Consider the following 16,711-nt stretch of genomic DNA (forward strand, 5'->3'; position numbering starts at 1 on the left):
AGATTTATTCAGATTTACATTCAATCTCCATCTGCTACAATAATCAGCCAATCTATCTAACAAACGCTGTAAACCAATAGGAGAACTACTAAAAAGCGCGAGATCGTCTGCATAAAGTAAATACATTAGTTTCAAAGTATTGGAATATACAAGTCTCAACCCCTTGTGAAAGTGCATTTTCAATATTGTTAACATAAAAACAGAATAATAGTGGTGATATAACTGACCCTTGTTGCAAACCTACGTTTAATTTGAAAAAATCGGTGACCACAATTGGTGTTTTGACAGCAGTTTGAACATGTGTATACATTGAAAATAGGGATGATAAGCGTTTTCCTTTTATAACAGCCTTGGCTAATTTATAGAACAGGGAATAATGATGAACACGGTCAAAAACTTTTTCGTAATCCATAAATGCACAGTATAAACGGCTTTTTAAATGAAATACATATTTTTCAATAAGTGTAGACAGAATAAATACATTATACATGGTACCCCTTCCCTTCCGAAAGCCACTCTGTACTTCAACTATTTTACAATAATTATCAATCCATACCGAAAGTCTACCTGCCAAAATACTTGTGTACAATTTACTAATAGTATTTAATAGCATAATACTACGATAATTTCCCGGTTCACCTTTAGACTCTTTCTTATAAACTGGAGTTATTAATCCTAAAGCCCATTCCATGGGAAATAAACCCCTGTCCAAAACATTATTGAATAAAATATGTAACATATTATATAACTCCTATGGGGCGTGTTTCCAAAATTCTGTCGGTATTCCATCCTGACCAGGCGTTTTATTATTTTTCAATTTTGTTAAATGTTTTTTTTATTTCTGCCATAGATATATGACAGTTTAAATCACTACAGTCCAAGTTAATATTATGCAAGTCATCAAAATTCAATTCATTAACATATTCTTGGACCAATGAATGGAAGTCTGCCATTCTTCCATCTGTTGTAATTTATGGATTAAATAACTTGCTAAAATAATCAAACCACTCATCTTGTGTAATATTATTTGATATACTCTCTGTTTTATCACTAAAGTTTCGCCAAAATTGCCTAGCGTTAGGTTGTGTAGCAAGGTTTACCAAATTGTCACGCATCTTGCTTTGATAAGCTAACTATTTCTTGTTAATCAAGCTTTTGTATCTTTTTTTTTCAGTTCTAGATAGAGTTCCAATTTTGGCCGTGTTCTACAGTTTCTAAAATGATTAAGGACCTGGTAGACTTCGTTTTTCATTTTACCAGATTCTCTGTCTAACCATGGGTTATCACTTTTCCTTTTCGTGCTATTGTTTACATCAAATTTCATGTGACTACAACAGGAGTACATTATGTCATTTAAGGAAACTGTGGCGCTAGCCACATCACCCTGCTCAATAGTTTATGGAAACAGTAGCGTAATTGATTGGTGGAATAGAAATTATCATGATACATCTGTTTTTTGCTCTGATCCCATCTAAGTTTACCGGGTATATTGTGTTGATGAGTAGCAAGATGCACTTCTTTGTTGTCATTAACAACCCCATTCTGAAAAGCTACTATAAACTCTATTCGCATATGGTCTGATTCAATACGTGATCCCACTGTAAAATCAGTAATCTTTCCCAAAAACTCTGTACTTGCAAGAACATAGTCATTTACACTTAAACCAGTCTCAGAAATGAATGTAAAATTTCCACTTCCTCTATTCTTATATAGACTCCCATTTACAATATAAAGCCCGCTTGTGGAACAAAAATCAAGTAATTCTAATCCATACAGATTCACGTTGTTGTCCATTGACACACGAGTTATTATATCTCCATTACTTTCAATGTTTCCAATTGACAAGTAAGTAGTATCTAAGTCAATACCACCTTGTTGATTACCTGTTCCCCCATTAAAATCACCCAGTATAACTGACTGACAATTGTATTTTGAAGTGTAAAACAATAATTCTGTTTCCAATGTGTCAAAGAAATCTTTATCAGCATAACGTGACCCCGCTGGTGGTCTATACGCATTTGCTATTAATACTATAGGTTGGTTATATATTGTTAACAAACACCAACATAAATTGTGTGTTTGACTGGAAAGACACTTTACATCAAAATTCATTTTATCAAGCTCCTATTCCAACCAGTTTGAACGATCACTAAGCCTTTTGTTCTCTCCCATTAAATATGACACCTGTTCACTATTGTTATTCACTTTGTTACTAACATCTCTTACTTCATTGGATAAAATCTTCATTCCATCATCATTCAGTGCTCGAAAATATGACCACATTACAGACATTGTTATTAAACTTCATTGGTTACCAGTTGTACAAAGAATCAGTTTCAAATTACTTTACTATTGTATAAATCTTTGTATGCTTTTGCCCCAAATTATCTATGTGAACTAATCGAATTTTATGTACCGAGTCGTAGTTTAAGATCTGAATCGAAGTTTCTTATTAAAACTCGTCAGATGAGTAGTAAAAAGTCCAAGGTGTTATACAAAGACCGTGCTTTTGAAAATTTAGGTCCTAAACTTTTTAATGAATTACCTCTGTCTGTTCGTTCTAGTCCTTCAGTAGACATTTTTAAATCCAGACTGAAAACGCACTTATTTAATTGTGCTTTTAATATTTAACTGATTGTTAATTGTATCAGCGCCATTGATCTTCATATGTTGGAATTGTTGCGCTAAATTAAATAAAGTTATTATTATTATTATTGTTATACTATCTGTAATTTCATGTCTCAGGTTACGTATCTCACCCATGACATCCACTAAAGTAAACGCTCCACCACTGGCTTCACAACTGACATCACAGTTTTCACGAACAATAGCACCATTGTTGTCTGAGGTGTCGTCAAGTTCATGACGGGTAGATACCGAAGAACTGCATGAAGTCGTGGTTTCTTTTATAATTTGTTGTCCTTCTTTTAATCTTTTTGGGTGGGCCTGGATTTAATTCTACGTCGCCCGATAGCATCAATAAGAGCGAGCCCTAGCCCTATGTGTGTAACATATATAAATTTATTTTTTCAGGATTACTTCAAAGTTGAGTTTGTGTTGTTTTCTCGAATTTTCACCGGCTCGACCGGCGTTTCACAGCAGCGCGCACAGAGCCCATAGAAATGCATGTACAGTGGTGCGCGTCTTAGAAACGTGGAACGTCTTGTAACGTAGCTCCGCCTCCGAGGATAGTACAGTAGTTTTTATACACACAACATAGCTTTGCGTAGTCTGGTCCCCTGTCCCAATTCCAACGCTGAGGGCGGTTAAGAAAATAGTATTACAAGTAGTAGTACTATTTTCTTAACCGCCCTCAGCGTTGACATTTGGACAGGGAACCAAACTAAGCTTTGCGATGCAATGGCGCCCTCTATAGTTCATATGTACTTGTGTTTATGCTGTTCCAAAGATTGAATTATGTATATATGATCATTAATATTTTACTCACCAAACATTACTTCACTGAAATATGTGATTAAAAGTCAACTTAAATTGTAAAAAGAAGTGTCAAGTTCGGTGTATAAATACTAGTGTAAAGTGGCGGCGGAGCGCTATTTTAGCCCAAATCGGCTAGCAAGGCGTCATATGACACAGGTCTGTGCAAACTTCTTCCCACAGGTCTTTGCACTTTACGCAATAGTTACCTCTGCCACCTCACTACGCACGGCCATATTCCAAAAGTTGTTTTTACCCGAAAACGTACTATAAAAAGTAGAAACAAAATGTATGTGACAACCGAACTATTTATTAATGTCCGACTTCTGTGAAAACGTATATACGACCAATTTTAGCGCGGAGTACGTTGTGCAAGGTAATGTTACTGTAGTGAGATGTTGCACGTGATACACTATCAATTATTAATCAATTATTCCTATATTAATTTAGTATATCTAGTAATCAGTCATGACGATGATATTTTTCATATGTTTGTAACTATTTTTTTTAAATTACTACTAACAGAATAGCAACATATTGTACTTCCCCATAAACTTCCAAAAACTTTATTTGTACAAAGTATGACGATCACGTGTCTAAGGTTAAACAATAATTCAACAATTGATGTCACTTTATCAGCGGTGATATAATACTGTTAATACATAATTATTAAGCATTATTCAATTAATTGACTTCCAAAGGTGGTGATCCCCAGGTTTCTTTTTAATTTTACACATGTGAACATACCGGCATATGCTCCTGTCGTTGGATATAATACAGTTAACAAAGAGGTTACTATTTTCACACTGTTATCATAGATTATTAGCTGTGATGTAGAATTCCCCATAGATATCAGACATACAAACCTATTCGGTGTATAAATACTAGTGTAAACAGGCGGCGGAGCGCTATTTTAGCCCAAATCGGCTAGCAAGGCGTCATATGACACAGGTCTGTGCAAACTTCTTCCCACAGCTCTTTGCACTTTACGCAATAGTTACCTCTGCCACCTCACTACGCACGGCCATATTCCAAAAGTTTTTTTTACCCGAAAACGTACTATAAAAAGTAGAAACAAAATGTATGTGACAACCGAACAATTTATTAATGTCCGACTTCTGTGAAAACGTATATACGACCAATTTTAGCGCGGAGTACGTTGTGCAAGGTAATGTTACTGTAGTGAGATGTTGCACGTGATACACTATCAATTATTAATCAATTATTCCTATATTAATTTAGTATATCTAGTAATCAATCATGACGATGATATTTTTCATATATTTGTAACTATTTTTTAAATTACTACTAACAGAATAGCAACATATTGTACTTCCCCATAAACTTCCAAAAACTTTATTTGTACAAAGTATGACGATCACGTGTCTAAGGTTAAACATTAATTCAACAATTGATGTCACTTTATCAGCGGTGATATAATACTGTTAATACATAATTATTAAGCATTATTCAATTAATTGACTTCCAAAGGTGGTAATCCCCAGGTTTCTTTTTAATTTTACACATGTGAACATACCGGCATATGCTCCTGTCGTTGGATATAATACAGTTAACAAAGAGATTAGTATATTTACACTGTTATCATAGATTATTAGCTGTGATGTAGAATTCCCCATAGATATCACACATACAAACCTATTCTAGTGGGTGTATTGTGAACTGGAAAATATAACAAACAGTGATACAATTCATTATCAACGCCAGTCAGTTCTTTAACACATGCAGGATACACATAATTATTATTATTATGTTTTACAATGATGATACCCCGGGGGTCCGACTTGTGGAAATACCTGGAACACATGTCTGTGGAAGGGGTTTTAAAAGTGACCCTGAACACGTTTTAAAAGGTCAAAATTTCGTATCCTTTTCACTGATAGAAAGCTAAAATACATACCCTAAATGCGTTGAGTGTTTTAAAACCTATTTACTTTGAACTCGCGCCTTATCTCGCGATATTTGAGCTGTCTAACCCTCAGGCTTCAGTGTAAGTACGGGTTGGTCATATGCCGTGATCGCCCGTGACCGAGGGTCGTTAACCAGGGGCCGGACGTTTTCCTTGTTTTTGCGATCATTGAAACGATAATCTCATTTAAAAAATAACCACCCTTATCACGTTGGCAGTATCGGAAAAGACACCCTTTTTGTCCATTTTGACTGAAGTGGTAACTATAAACGCGTAACGCGCGTTACCGTGCTTTTCTTTAAAAAAAACACCCTTTTAACGCGATTTAGTATATCTAGTAATCAATCATGACGATGATGTTTGTCACATGTTTGGAACTATTTTTATATTACTACTGACAGAATAGCAACATATTTTACTTCCCCATAAACTTACAAAAAAATTATTTTAAAACATTTGTACAACGTATGACGATCACGTGTCTAAGGTTAAAAATCAATTCAACAATTTTATCAGCGGTGATACAATACTGTTAATACATAATTATTAAGCATTATTTAATTAATGATTGGCTTCCACGGGTGGGGGACCTAAGGTTTCTTTTTACACATGTGAAAATAAAGGCTCCTGTCGTTGGATTACTATAATACAGTTAACAAAGAGGTTACTATTTTCACACTGTTATCATAGATTATTAGCTGTGATGTAGAATTCCCCATAGATATCAGACATACAAACCTATTCGGTGTATAAATACTAGTGTAAACAGGCGGCGGAGCGCTATTTTAGCCCAAATCGGCTAGCAAGGCGTCATATGACACAGGTCTGTGCAAACTTCTTCCCACAGGTCTTTGCACTTCACGCAATAGTTACCTCTGCCACCTCACTACGCACGGCCATATTCCAAAAGTTTTTTTTTACCCAAAAACGTACTATAAAAAGTAGAAACAAAATGTATGTGACAACCGAACTATTTATTAATGTCCGACTTCTGTGAAAACGTATATACGACCAATTTTAGCGCGGAGTACGTTGTACAGGGTAATGTTACTGTAGTGAGATGTTGCACGTGATACAGTATCAATTATTAATCAATTATTCCTATATTAATTTAGTATATCTAGTAATCAGTCATGACGATGATATTTTTCATATGTTTGTAACTATTTTTTAAATTACTACTAACAGAATAGCAACATATTGTACTTCCCCATAAACTTCCAAAAACTTTATTTGTACAAAGTATGACGATCACGTGTCTAAGGTTAAACATTAATTCAACAATTGATGTCACTTTATCAGCGGTGATACAATACTGTTAATACATAATTATTAAGCATTATTCAATTAATTGACTTCCAAAGGTGGTAATCCCCAGGTTTCTTTTTAATTTTACACATGTGAACATACCGGCATATGCTCCTGTCGTTGGGTTACTATAATACAGTTAACAAAGACGTTAGTATATTTACACTGTTATCATAGATTATTAGCTGTGATGTAGAATTCCCCATAGATATCACACATACAAACCTATTCTAGTGGGTGTATTGTGAACTGGAAAATATAACAAACAGTGATACAATTCATTATCAACGCCAGTCAGTTCTTTAACACATGCAGGATACACATAATTATTATTATTATGTTTTACAATGATGATACCCCGGGGGTCCGACTTGTGGAAATACCTGGAACACATGTCTGTGGAAGGGGTTTTAAAAGTGACCCTGAACACGTTTTAAAAGGTCAAAATTTCGTATCCTTTTCACTGATAGAAAGCTAAAATACATACCCTAAATGCGTTGAGTGTTTTAAAACCTATTTACTTTGAACTCGCGCCTTATCTCGCGATATTTGAGCTGTCTAACCCTCAGGCTTCAGTGTAAGTACGGGTTGGTCATATGCCGTGATCGCCCGTGACCGAGGGTCGTTAACCAGGGGCCGGACGTTTTCCTTGTTTTTGCGATCATTGAAACGATAATCTCATTTAAAAAATAACCACCCTTATCACGTTGGCAGTATCGGAAAAGACACCCTTTTTGTCCATTTTGACTGAAGTGGTAACTATAAACGCGTAACGCGCGTTACCGTGCTTTTCTTTAAAAAAAACACCCTTTTAACGCGATTTAGTATATCTAGTAATCAATCATGACGATGATGTTTGTCACATGTTTGGAACTATTTTTATATTACTACTGACAGAATAGCAACATATTTTACTTCCCCATAAACTTACAAAAAAATTATTTTAAAACATTTGTACAACGTATGACGATCACGTGTCTAAGGTTAAAAATCAATTCAACAATTTTATCAGCGGTGATACAATACTGTTAATACATAATTATTAAGCATTATTTAATTAATGATTGGCTTCCACGGGTGGGGAACCTAAAGTTTCTTTTTACACATGTGAAAATAAAGGCTCCTGTCGTTGGATTACTATAATACAGTTAACAAAGAGGTTACTATTTTCACACTGTTATCATAGATTATTAGCTGTGATGTAGAATTCCCCATAGATATCAGACATACAAACCTATTCGGTGTATAAATACTAGTGTAAACAGGCGGCGGAGCGCTATTTTAGCCCAAATCGGCTAGCAAGGCGTCATATGACACAGGTCTGTGCAAACTTCTTCCCACAGGTCTTTGCACTTTACGCAATAGTTACCTCTGCCACCTCACTACGCACGGCCATATTCCAAAAGTTTTTTTTTACCCAAAAACGTACTATAAAAAGTAGAAACAAAATGTATGTGACAACCGAACTATTTATTAATGTCCGACTTCTGTGAAAACGTATATACGACCAATTTTAGCGCGGAGTACGTTGTGCAGGGTAATGTTACTGTAGTGAGATGTTGCACGTGATACAGTATCAATTATTAATCAATTATTCCTATATTAATTTAGTATATCTAGTAATCAGTCATGACGATGATATTTTTCATATGTTTGTAACTATTTTTTAAATTACTACTAACAGAATAGCAACATATTGTACTTCCCCATAAACTTCCAAAAACTTTATTTGTACAAAGTATGACGATCACGTGTCTAAGGTTAAACATTAATTCAACAATTGATGTCACTTTATCAGCGGTGATACAATACTGTTAATACATAATTATTAAGCATTATTCAATTAATTGACTTCCAAAGGTGGTAATCCCCAGGTTTCTTTTTAATTTTACACATGTGAACATACCGGCATATGCTCCTGTCGTTGGATATAATACAGTTAACAAAGAGGTTAGTATATTTACACTGTTATCATAGATTATTAGCTGTGATGTAGAATTCCCCATAGATATCACACATACAAACCTATTCTAGTGGGTGTATTGTGAACTGGAAAATATAACAAACAGTGATACAATTCATTATCAACGCCAGTCAGTTCTTTAACACATGCAGGATACACATAATTATTATTATTATGTTTTACAATGATGATACCCCGGGGGTCCGACTTGTGGAAATACCTGGAACACATGTCTGTGGAAGGGGTTTTAAAAGTGACCCTGAACACGTTTTAAAAGGTCAAAATTTCGTATCCTTTTCACTGTTAGAAAGCTAAAATACATACCCTAAATGCGTTGAGTGTTTTAAAATCTATTTACCTTGAACTCGCGCCTTATCTCGCGATATTTGAGCTGTCTAACCCTCAGGCTTCAGTGTAAGTACGGGTTGGCCATATGCCGTGATCGCCCGTGACCGAGGGTCGTTAACCAGGGGCCGGACGTTTTCCTCGTTTTTGCGATCATTGAAACGATAATCTCATTTAAAAAATAACCACCCTTATCACGTTGGCAGTATCGGAAAAGACACCCTTTTTGTCCATTTTGACTGAAGTGGTAACTCTAAACGCGTAACGCGCGTTACCGTGATTTTCTTTAAAAAAACACCCTTTTAACGCGATTTAGTATATCTAGTAATCAATTATGACGATGATGTTTGTCACATGTTTGTAACTATTTTTTATATTACTACTAACAGAATAGCAACATATTTTACTTCCCCATAAACTTACAAAAATTTTATTTTAAAACATTTGTACAAAGTATGACGATCACGTGTCTAAGGTTAAAAATCGATTCAACAATTTTATCAGCGGTGATACAATACTGTTAATACATAATTATTAAGCATTATTTAATTAATGATTGGCTTCCACGGGTGGGGGACCTAAGGTTTCTTTTTACACATGTGAAAATAAAGGCTCCTGTCGTTGGATTACTATAATACAGTTAACAAAGAGGTTACTATTTTCACACTGTTATCATAGATTATTAACTGTGATGTAGAATTCCCCATAGATATCAGACATACAAACCTATTCGGTGTATAAATACTAGTGTAAACAGGCGGCGGAGCGCTATTTTAGCCCAAATCGGCTAGCAAGGCGTCATATGACACAGGTCTGTGCAAACTTCTTCCCACAGGTCTTTGCACTTTACGCAATAGTTACCTCTGCCACCTCACTACGCACGGCCATATTCCAAAAGTTTTTTTTACCCGAAAACGTACTATAAAAAGTAGAAACAAAATGTATGTGACAACCGAACTATTTATTAATGTCCGACTTCTGTGAAAACGTATATACGACCAATTTTAGCGCGGAGTACGTTGTGCAAGGTAATGTTACTGTAGTGAGATGTTGCACGTAATACACTATCAATTATTAATCAATTATTCCTATATTAATTTAGTATATCTAGTAATCAATCATGACGATGATATTTTTCATATGTTTGTAACTATTTTTTAAATTACTACTAACAGAATAGCAACATATTGTACTTCCCCATAAACTTCCAAAAACTTTATTTGTACAAAGTATGACGATCACGTGTCTAAGGTTAAACATTAATTCAACAATTGATGTCACTTTATCAGCGGTGATACAATACTGTTAATACATAATTATTAAGCATTATTCAATTAATTGACTTCCAAAGGTGGTAATCCCCAGGTTTCTTTTTAATTTTACACATGTGAACATACCGGCATATGCTCCTGTCGTTGGATATAATACAGTTAACAAAGACGTTAGTATGTTTACACTGTTATCATAGATTATTAGCTGTGATGTAGAATTTCCCATAGATATCACACATACAAACCTATTCTAGTGGGTGTATTGTGAACTGGAAAATATAACAAAGAATGATACAATTCATTATCAACGCCAGTCAGTTCTTTAACACATGCAGGATACACATAATTATTATTATTATGTTTTACAATGATGATACCCCGGGGGTCCGACTTGTGGAAATACCTGGAACACATGTCTGTGGAAGGGGTTTTCAAAATGACCCTGAACACGTTTTAAAAGGTCAAAATTTCGTACCGTTTTCACTGTTAGAAAGCTAAAATACATACCCTAAATGCGTTGAGTGTTTTAAAATCTATTTACCTTGAACTCGCGCCTTATCTCGCGATATTTGAGCTGTCTAACCCTCAGGCTTCAGTGTAAGTACGGGTTGGCCATATGCCGTGATCGCCCGTGACCGAGGGTCCTTAACCAGGGGCCGGACGTTTTCCCTGTTTTTGCGATCATTGAAACGATAATCTCATTTAAAAAATAACCACCCTTATCACGTTGGCAGTATCGGAAAAGACACCCTTTTTGTCCATTTTGACTGAAGTGGTAACTCTAAACGCGTAACGCGCGTTACCGTGCCTTTCTTTAAAAAAAACACCTTTTTAACGCGATTTAGTATATCTAGTAATCAATCATGACGTTGATGTTTGTCACATGTTTGGAACTATTTTTTATATTACTACTGACAGAATAGCAACATATTTTACTTCCCCATAAACTTACAAAAAAATTATTTTAAAACATTTGTACAAAGTATGACGATCACGTGTTTAAGTTTAAAAATCAATTCAACAATTTTATCAGCGGTGATACAATACTGTTAATACATAATTATTAAGCATTATTTAATTAATGATTGGCTTCCACGGGTGGGGAACCTAAAGTTTCTTTTTACACATGTGAAAATAAAGGCTCCTGTCGTTGGATTACTATAATACAGTTAACAAAGAGGTTACTATTTTCACACTGTTATCATAGATTATTAGCTGTGATGTAGAATTCCCCATAGATATCAGACATACAAACCTATTCGGTGTATAAATACTAGTGTAAACAGGCGGCGGAGCGCTATTTTAGCCCAAATCGGCTAGCAAGGCGTCATATGACACAGGTCTGTGCAAACTTCTTCCCACAGGTCTTTGCACTTTACGCAATAGTACCTCTGCCACCTCACTACGCACGGCCATATTCCAAAAGTTGTTTTTACCCGAAAACGTACTATAAAAAGTAGAAACAAAATGTATGTGACAACCGAACTATTTATTAATGTCCGACTTCTGTGAAAACGTATATACGACCAATTTTAGCGCGGAGTACGTTGTGCAAGGTAATGTTACTGTAGTGAGATGTTGCACGTGATACACTATCAATTATTAATCAATTATTCCTATATTAATTTAGTATATCTAGTAATCAATCATGACGATGATATTTTTCATATGTTTGTAACTATTTATTAAATTACTACTAACAGAATAGCAACATATTGTACTTCCCCATAAACTTCCAAAAACTTTATTTGTACAAAGTATGACGATCACGTGTCTAAGGTTAAACATTAATTCAACAATTGATGTCACTTTATCAGCGGTGATATAATACTGTTAATACATAATTATTAAGCATTATTCAATTAATTGACTTCCAAAGGTGGTAATCCCCAGGTTTCTTTTTAATTTTACACATGTGAACATACCGGCATATGCTCCTGTCGTTGGATATAATACAGTTAACAAAGAGGTTAGTATATTTACACTGTTATCATAGATTATTAGCTGTGATGTAGAATTCCCCATAGATATCACACATACAAACCTATTCTAGTGGGTGTATTGTGAACAGGAAAATATAACAAAGAATGATACAATTCATTATCAACGCCAGTCAGTTCTTTAACACATGCAGGATACACATAAATATTATTATTATGTTTTACAATGATGATACCCCGGGGGTCCGACTTGTGGAAATACCTGGAACCCATGTCTGTGGAAGGGGTTTTCAAAATGACTCTGAACACGTTATAAAAGGTCACAATTTCGTATCCTTTTCACTGATAGAAAGCTAAAATACATACCCTAAATGCGTTGAGTGTTTTAAAATCTATTTACTTTGAACTCGCGCCTTATCTCGCGATATTTGAGCTGTCTAACCCTCAGGCTTCAGTGTAAGTACGGGTTGGCATATACCGTGATCGCCCGTGACCGAGGGTCGTTAACCATGGGCCGGACGTTTTCCTCGTTTTTGCGATCATTGAAACGATAATCTCATTTAAAAAATAACCACCCTTATCACGTTGGCAGTATCGGAAAAGACACCCTTTTTGTCCATTTTGACTGAAGTGGTAACTCTAAACGCGTAACGCGCGTTACCGTGCTTTTCTTTAAAAAAAACCACCCTTTTAACGCGATTTAGTATATCTAGTAATCAATCATGACGATGATGTTTGTCACATGTTTGTAACTATTTTTTATATTACTACTAACAGAATAGCAACATATTTTACTTCCCCATAAACATACAAAAATTTTATTTTAAAACATTTGTACAAAGTATGACGATCACGTGTCTAAGGTTAAAAATCGATTCAACAATTTTATCAGCGGTGATACAATACTGTTAATACATAATTATTAAGCATTATTTAATTAATGATTGGCTTCCACGGGTGGGGGACCTAAGGCTTCTTTTTACACATGTGAAAATAAAGGCTCCAGTCGTTGGATTACTATAATACAGTTAACAAAGAGGTTACTATTTTCACACTGTTATCATAGATTATTAGCTGTGATGTAGAATTCCCCATAGATATCACACATACAAACCTATTCGGTGTATAAATACTAGTGTAAACAGGCGGCGGAGCGCTATTTTAGCCCAAATCGGCTAGCAAGGCGTCATATGACACAGGTCTGTGCAAACTTCTTCCCACAGCTCTTTGCACTTTACGCAATAGTTACCTCTGCCACCTCACTACGCACGGCCATATTCCAAAAGTTTGTTTTTACCCGAAAACGTACTATAAAAAGTAGAAACAAAATGTATGTGACAACCGAACTATTTATTAATGTCTGACTTCTGTGAAAACGTATATACGACCAATTTTAGCGCGGAGTACGTTGTGCAAGGTAATGTTACTGTAGTGAGATGTTGCACGTGATACACTATCAATTATTAATCAATTATTCCTATATTAATTTAGTATATCTAGTAATCAACCATGACGATGATATTTTTCATATGTTTGTAACTATTTTTTAAATTACTACTAACAGAATAGCAACATATTGTACTTCCCCATAAACTTCCAAAAACTTTATTTGTACAAAGTATGACGATCACGTGTCTAAGGTTAAACATTAATTCAACAATTGATGTCACTTTATCAGCGGTGATACAATACTGTTAATACATAATTATTAAGCATTATTCAATTAATTGACTTCCAAAGGTGGTAATCCCCAGGTTTCTTTTTAATTTTACACATGTGAACATACCGGCATATGCTCCTGTCGTTGGATATAATACAGTTAACAAAGAGGTTAGTATAATCACACTGTTATCATAGATTATTAGCTGTGATGTAGAATTCCCCATAGATATCAGACATACAAACCTATTCTAGTGGGTGTATTGTGAACTGGAAAATATAACAAACAGTGATACAATTCATTATCAACGCCAGTCAGTTCTTTAACACATGCAGGATACACATAATTATTATTATTATGTTTTACAATGATGATACCCCGGGGGTCCGACTTGTGGAAATACCTGGAACACATGTCTGTGGAAGGGGTTTTCAAAATGCCGTGATCGCCAGTGACCGAGGGTCGTTAACTAGGGGCCGGACGTTTTCCTCGTTTTTGCGATCATTGAAACGATAATCTCATTTAAAAAATAACCACCCTTATTACGTTGGCAGTATCGGAAAAGGCACCCTTTTTGTCTATTTTGACTGAAGTGGTAACTCTATACGCGTAACGCGCGTTAACGTGCCTTTCTTTAAAAAAACACCCTTTTAACGCGTTTTCTTTCACAGACATGCGTACCAGATCATTCTTTAAGTCGGACCCCCGGGAATGATACCAGATCAATAAACTTGAATGTAGTACAGTGGCTGATAAACTACTCTCCACCAGGGATGTGTGGTGTCTGGTTATAAATTAAGTTATATTATATGCATCACGTACTATACAATTCTCGAACTGAATCAGCAGATGACTTTATCATAATTACTGTAAAACACGTGCTTTTAGATTGTGTGGACTAGCAAGTAATGTCGCCATCACCATGTATCCAGAAATCCTAATTATAGATGCTTCGTATTTTTTATCTGAGCATATAATGCTTTTCATACAGCGAGTGTAAGATATTTACATAAACCTAACTCAAGCATCTGGAAAGCAATTACCAATGCACTTTGTAACAACCCCAGACACTTGATTAACCGGCATCAACACACCAGGAGAGATAGCTATCGTTGTACTTTGAAATGTAATCGGCACTATATTACATCAAGAGCAGTAACGAAAAAGTAGCGTGAACAAATATTGATAGGTAGAAATAACATACTCAATAATAGATCGTTTAAAGCGGGGGAGTCATCACCTGCGCATGCGGCAAACGGCCATAGCGTGTCGTTGTTTTCAAACAAGCGTCTACCCATGAGCCTTTACGTTTCCAGTGTGCGTTAACGTTGTTATCGTCGTTTGGAGCCCAATTCACGATCATGCGCTTTAATATAAGTTGTAAAGAGAGATTTACAAGTCCAGGAACTCCAAAAACAAAACAATAAACTGAGAGGTGCATTATATATAAGCCAACCAGTGAGAGAAAGATCATATTATGGACCTCGTGGTATACATAAAGTGATTTCAGTATTTGATTCCTTGGGTTTTGCAGTATGAAGCGACAACAAGTAAAGTTTGTTACCCTACTGGTCATGTGTTTTATCTGTGGGTATTATGTAGGACAACACAGTAAGTTGTTATGTAACTATCCACGGTCAGATCAGGCAATAAAAGAACGAGCCACACAGTCGACTTACACGGGAAACTCGTTAAGGTAATTAAATTATATTGTCATTAATTTATACGTGTGGGTGGGCTACAATACTGTTTTATAGCTGTTCTTGGTGAACATCTTTTGTAGATGAGGTTATTGACAAATAATAAAACAAAACAGTGAAAGAAAATAATTGACAAAGCTTCAATTATTAACAAGACACCTGAGAGCAACATCCGGGCAGGCCATGATTTGAATAGTTTGCTTGAGCACGTTTTTCATTGAGCCATGGAGGCAACACATTGACATAATAAAGACTGTCTTTGGTCAGCAAAATACTACAGTGTGCTAAGTCTTAACAGGTTGTTAGCGTGATAAGATTTTAGATTATTTGACTGTCACTGTTTTCATCACCTACTAATGCCAATTCTGGTATATTTTAGCGGTGTTATCTATCTAAATCTATCTATCTATCTAAAAAAAAAAACTTATATAGCGCCGGTATTCAAAACTAAATTTTGTTTAAAGGCATTGAAAGCGAACACTACAAATATGTAGAGTTATTCCACACTGTAGGCTTTGTTACTCTTCTATATGAAGTTATTCTTTATGCTGGTTGCGAACACACTCTCTGTGGAGGGATCGCTGTCATGGTAACAAACATCTGTATACAATATATACAACTATATCTTCTTTTTGTGTTTGGTTTTACTTGCCTGTATTATTTTTTATAATGTATAATAAATGTTGCCTTAATTACATTTGACTCAATGCATATGATAATCTCTTGTATTTAATTTATTCTTTTGCTTTGATGATTTAAATGTTATAACAAATTCACGAAAATCTTATATTTCGACATTATTACATTGAGTGACACTCATTATGCAGCCATGTCATGTAGAATTATTATTCACTATTTAATTATATATGTTGACGCCGTATCACGATAAACCGAGTTGAAAGCTGCATGCTTATTATACTCAAACTAAAGTATTTCCGACGGTTATATGCGTTTCTTAATATCATGGGAATCATCTGTCTTGCGTTGAACTGCCTGATGATGGCAAAAAGGAAGTCTTTGTGCGCATGCGATACGATGGCTACCTTTTTCGTTTACAAATAAAAATTAGTGGTCGTTTCCGAGGTTAACAATGATCGATGTAGGTTGTTCTTAGTGAAAAATGCAATGAATTTAATTTCCCGTTGGTAATTACATGGACCTA

Source organism: Saccoglossus kowalevskii, chromosome 5, assembly GCF_978046115.1.
Source record: "Saccoglossus kowalevskii chromosome 5, keSacKowa6.1, whole genome shotgun sequence".
NCBI classification, from domain to species: domain Eukaryota; kingdom Metazoa; phylum Hemichordata; class Enteropneusta; family Harrimaniidae; genus Saccoglossus; species Saccoglossus kowalevskii.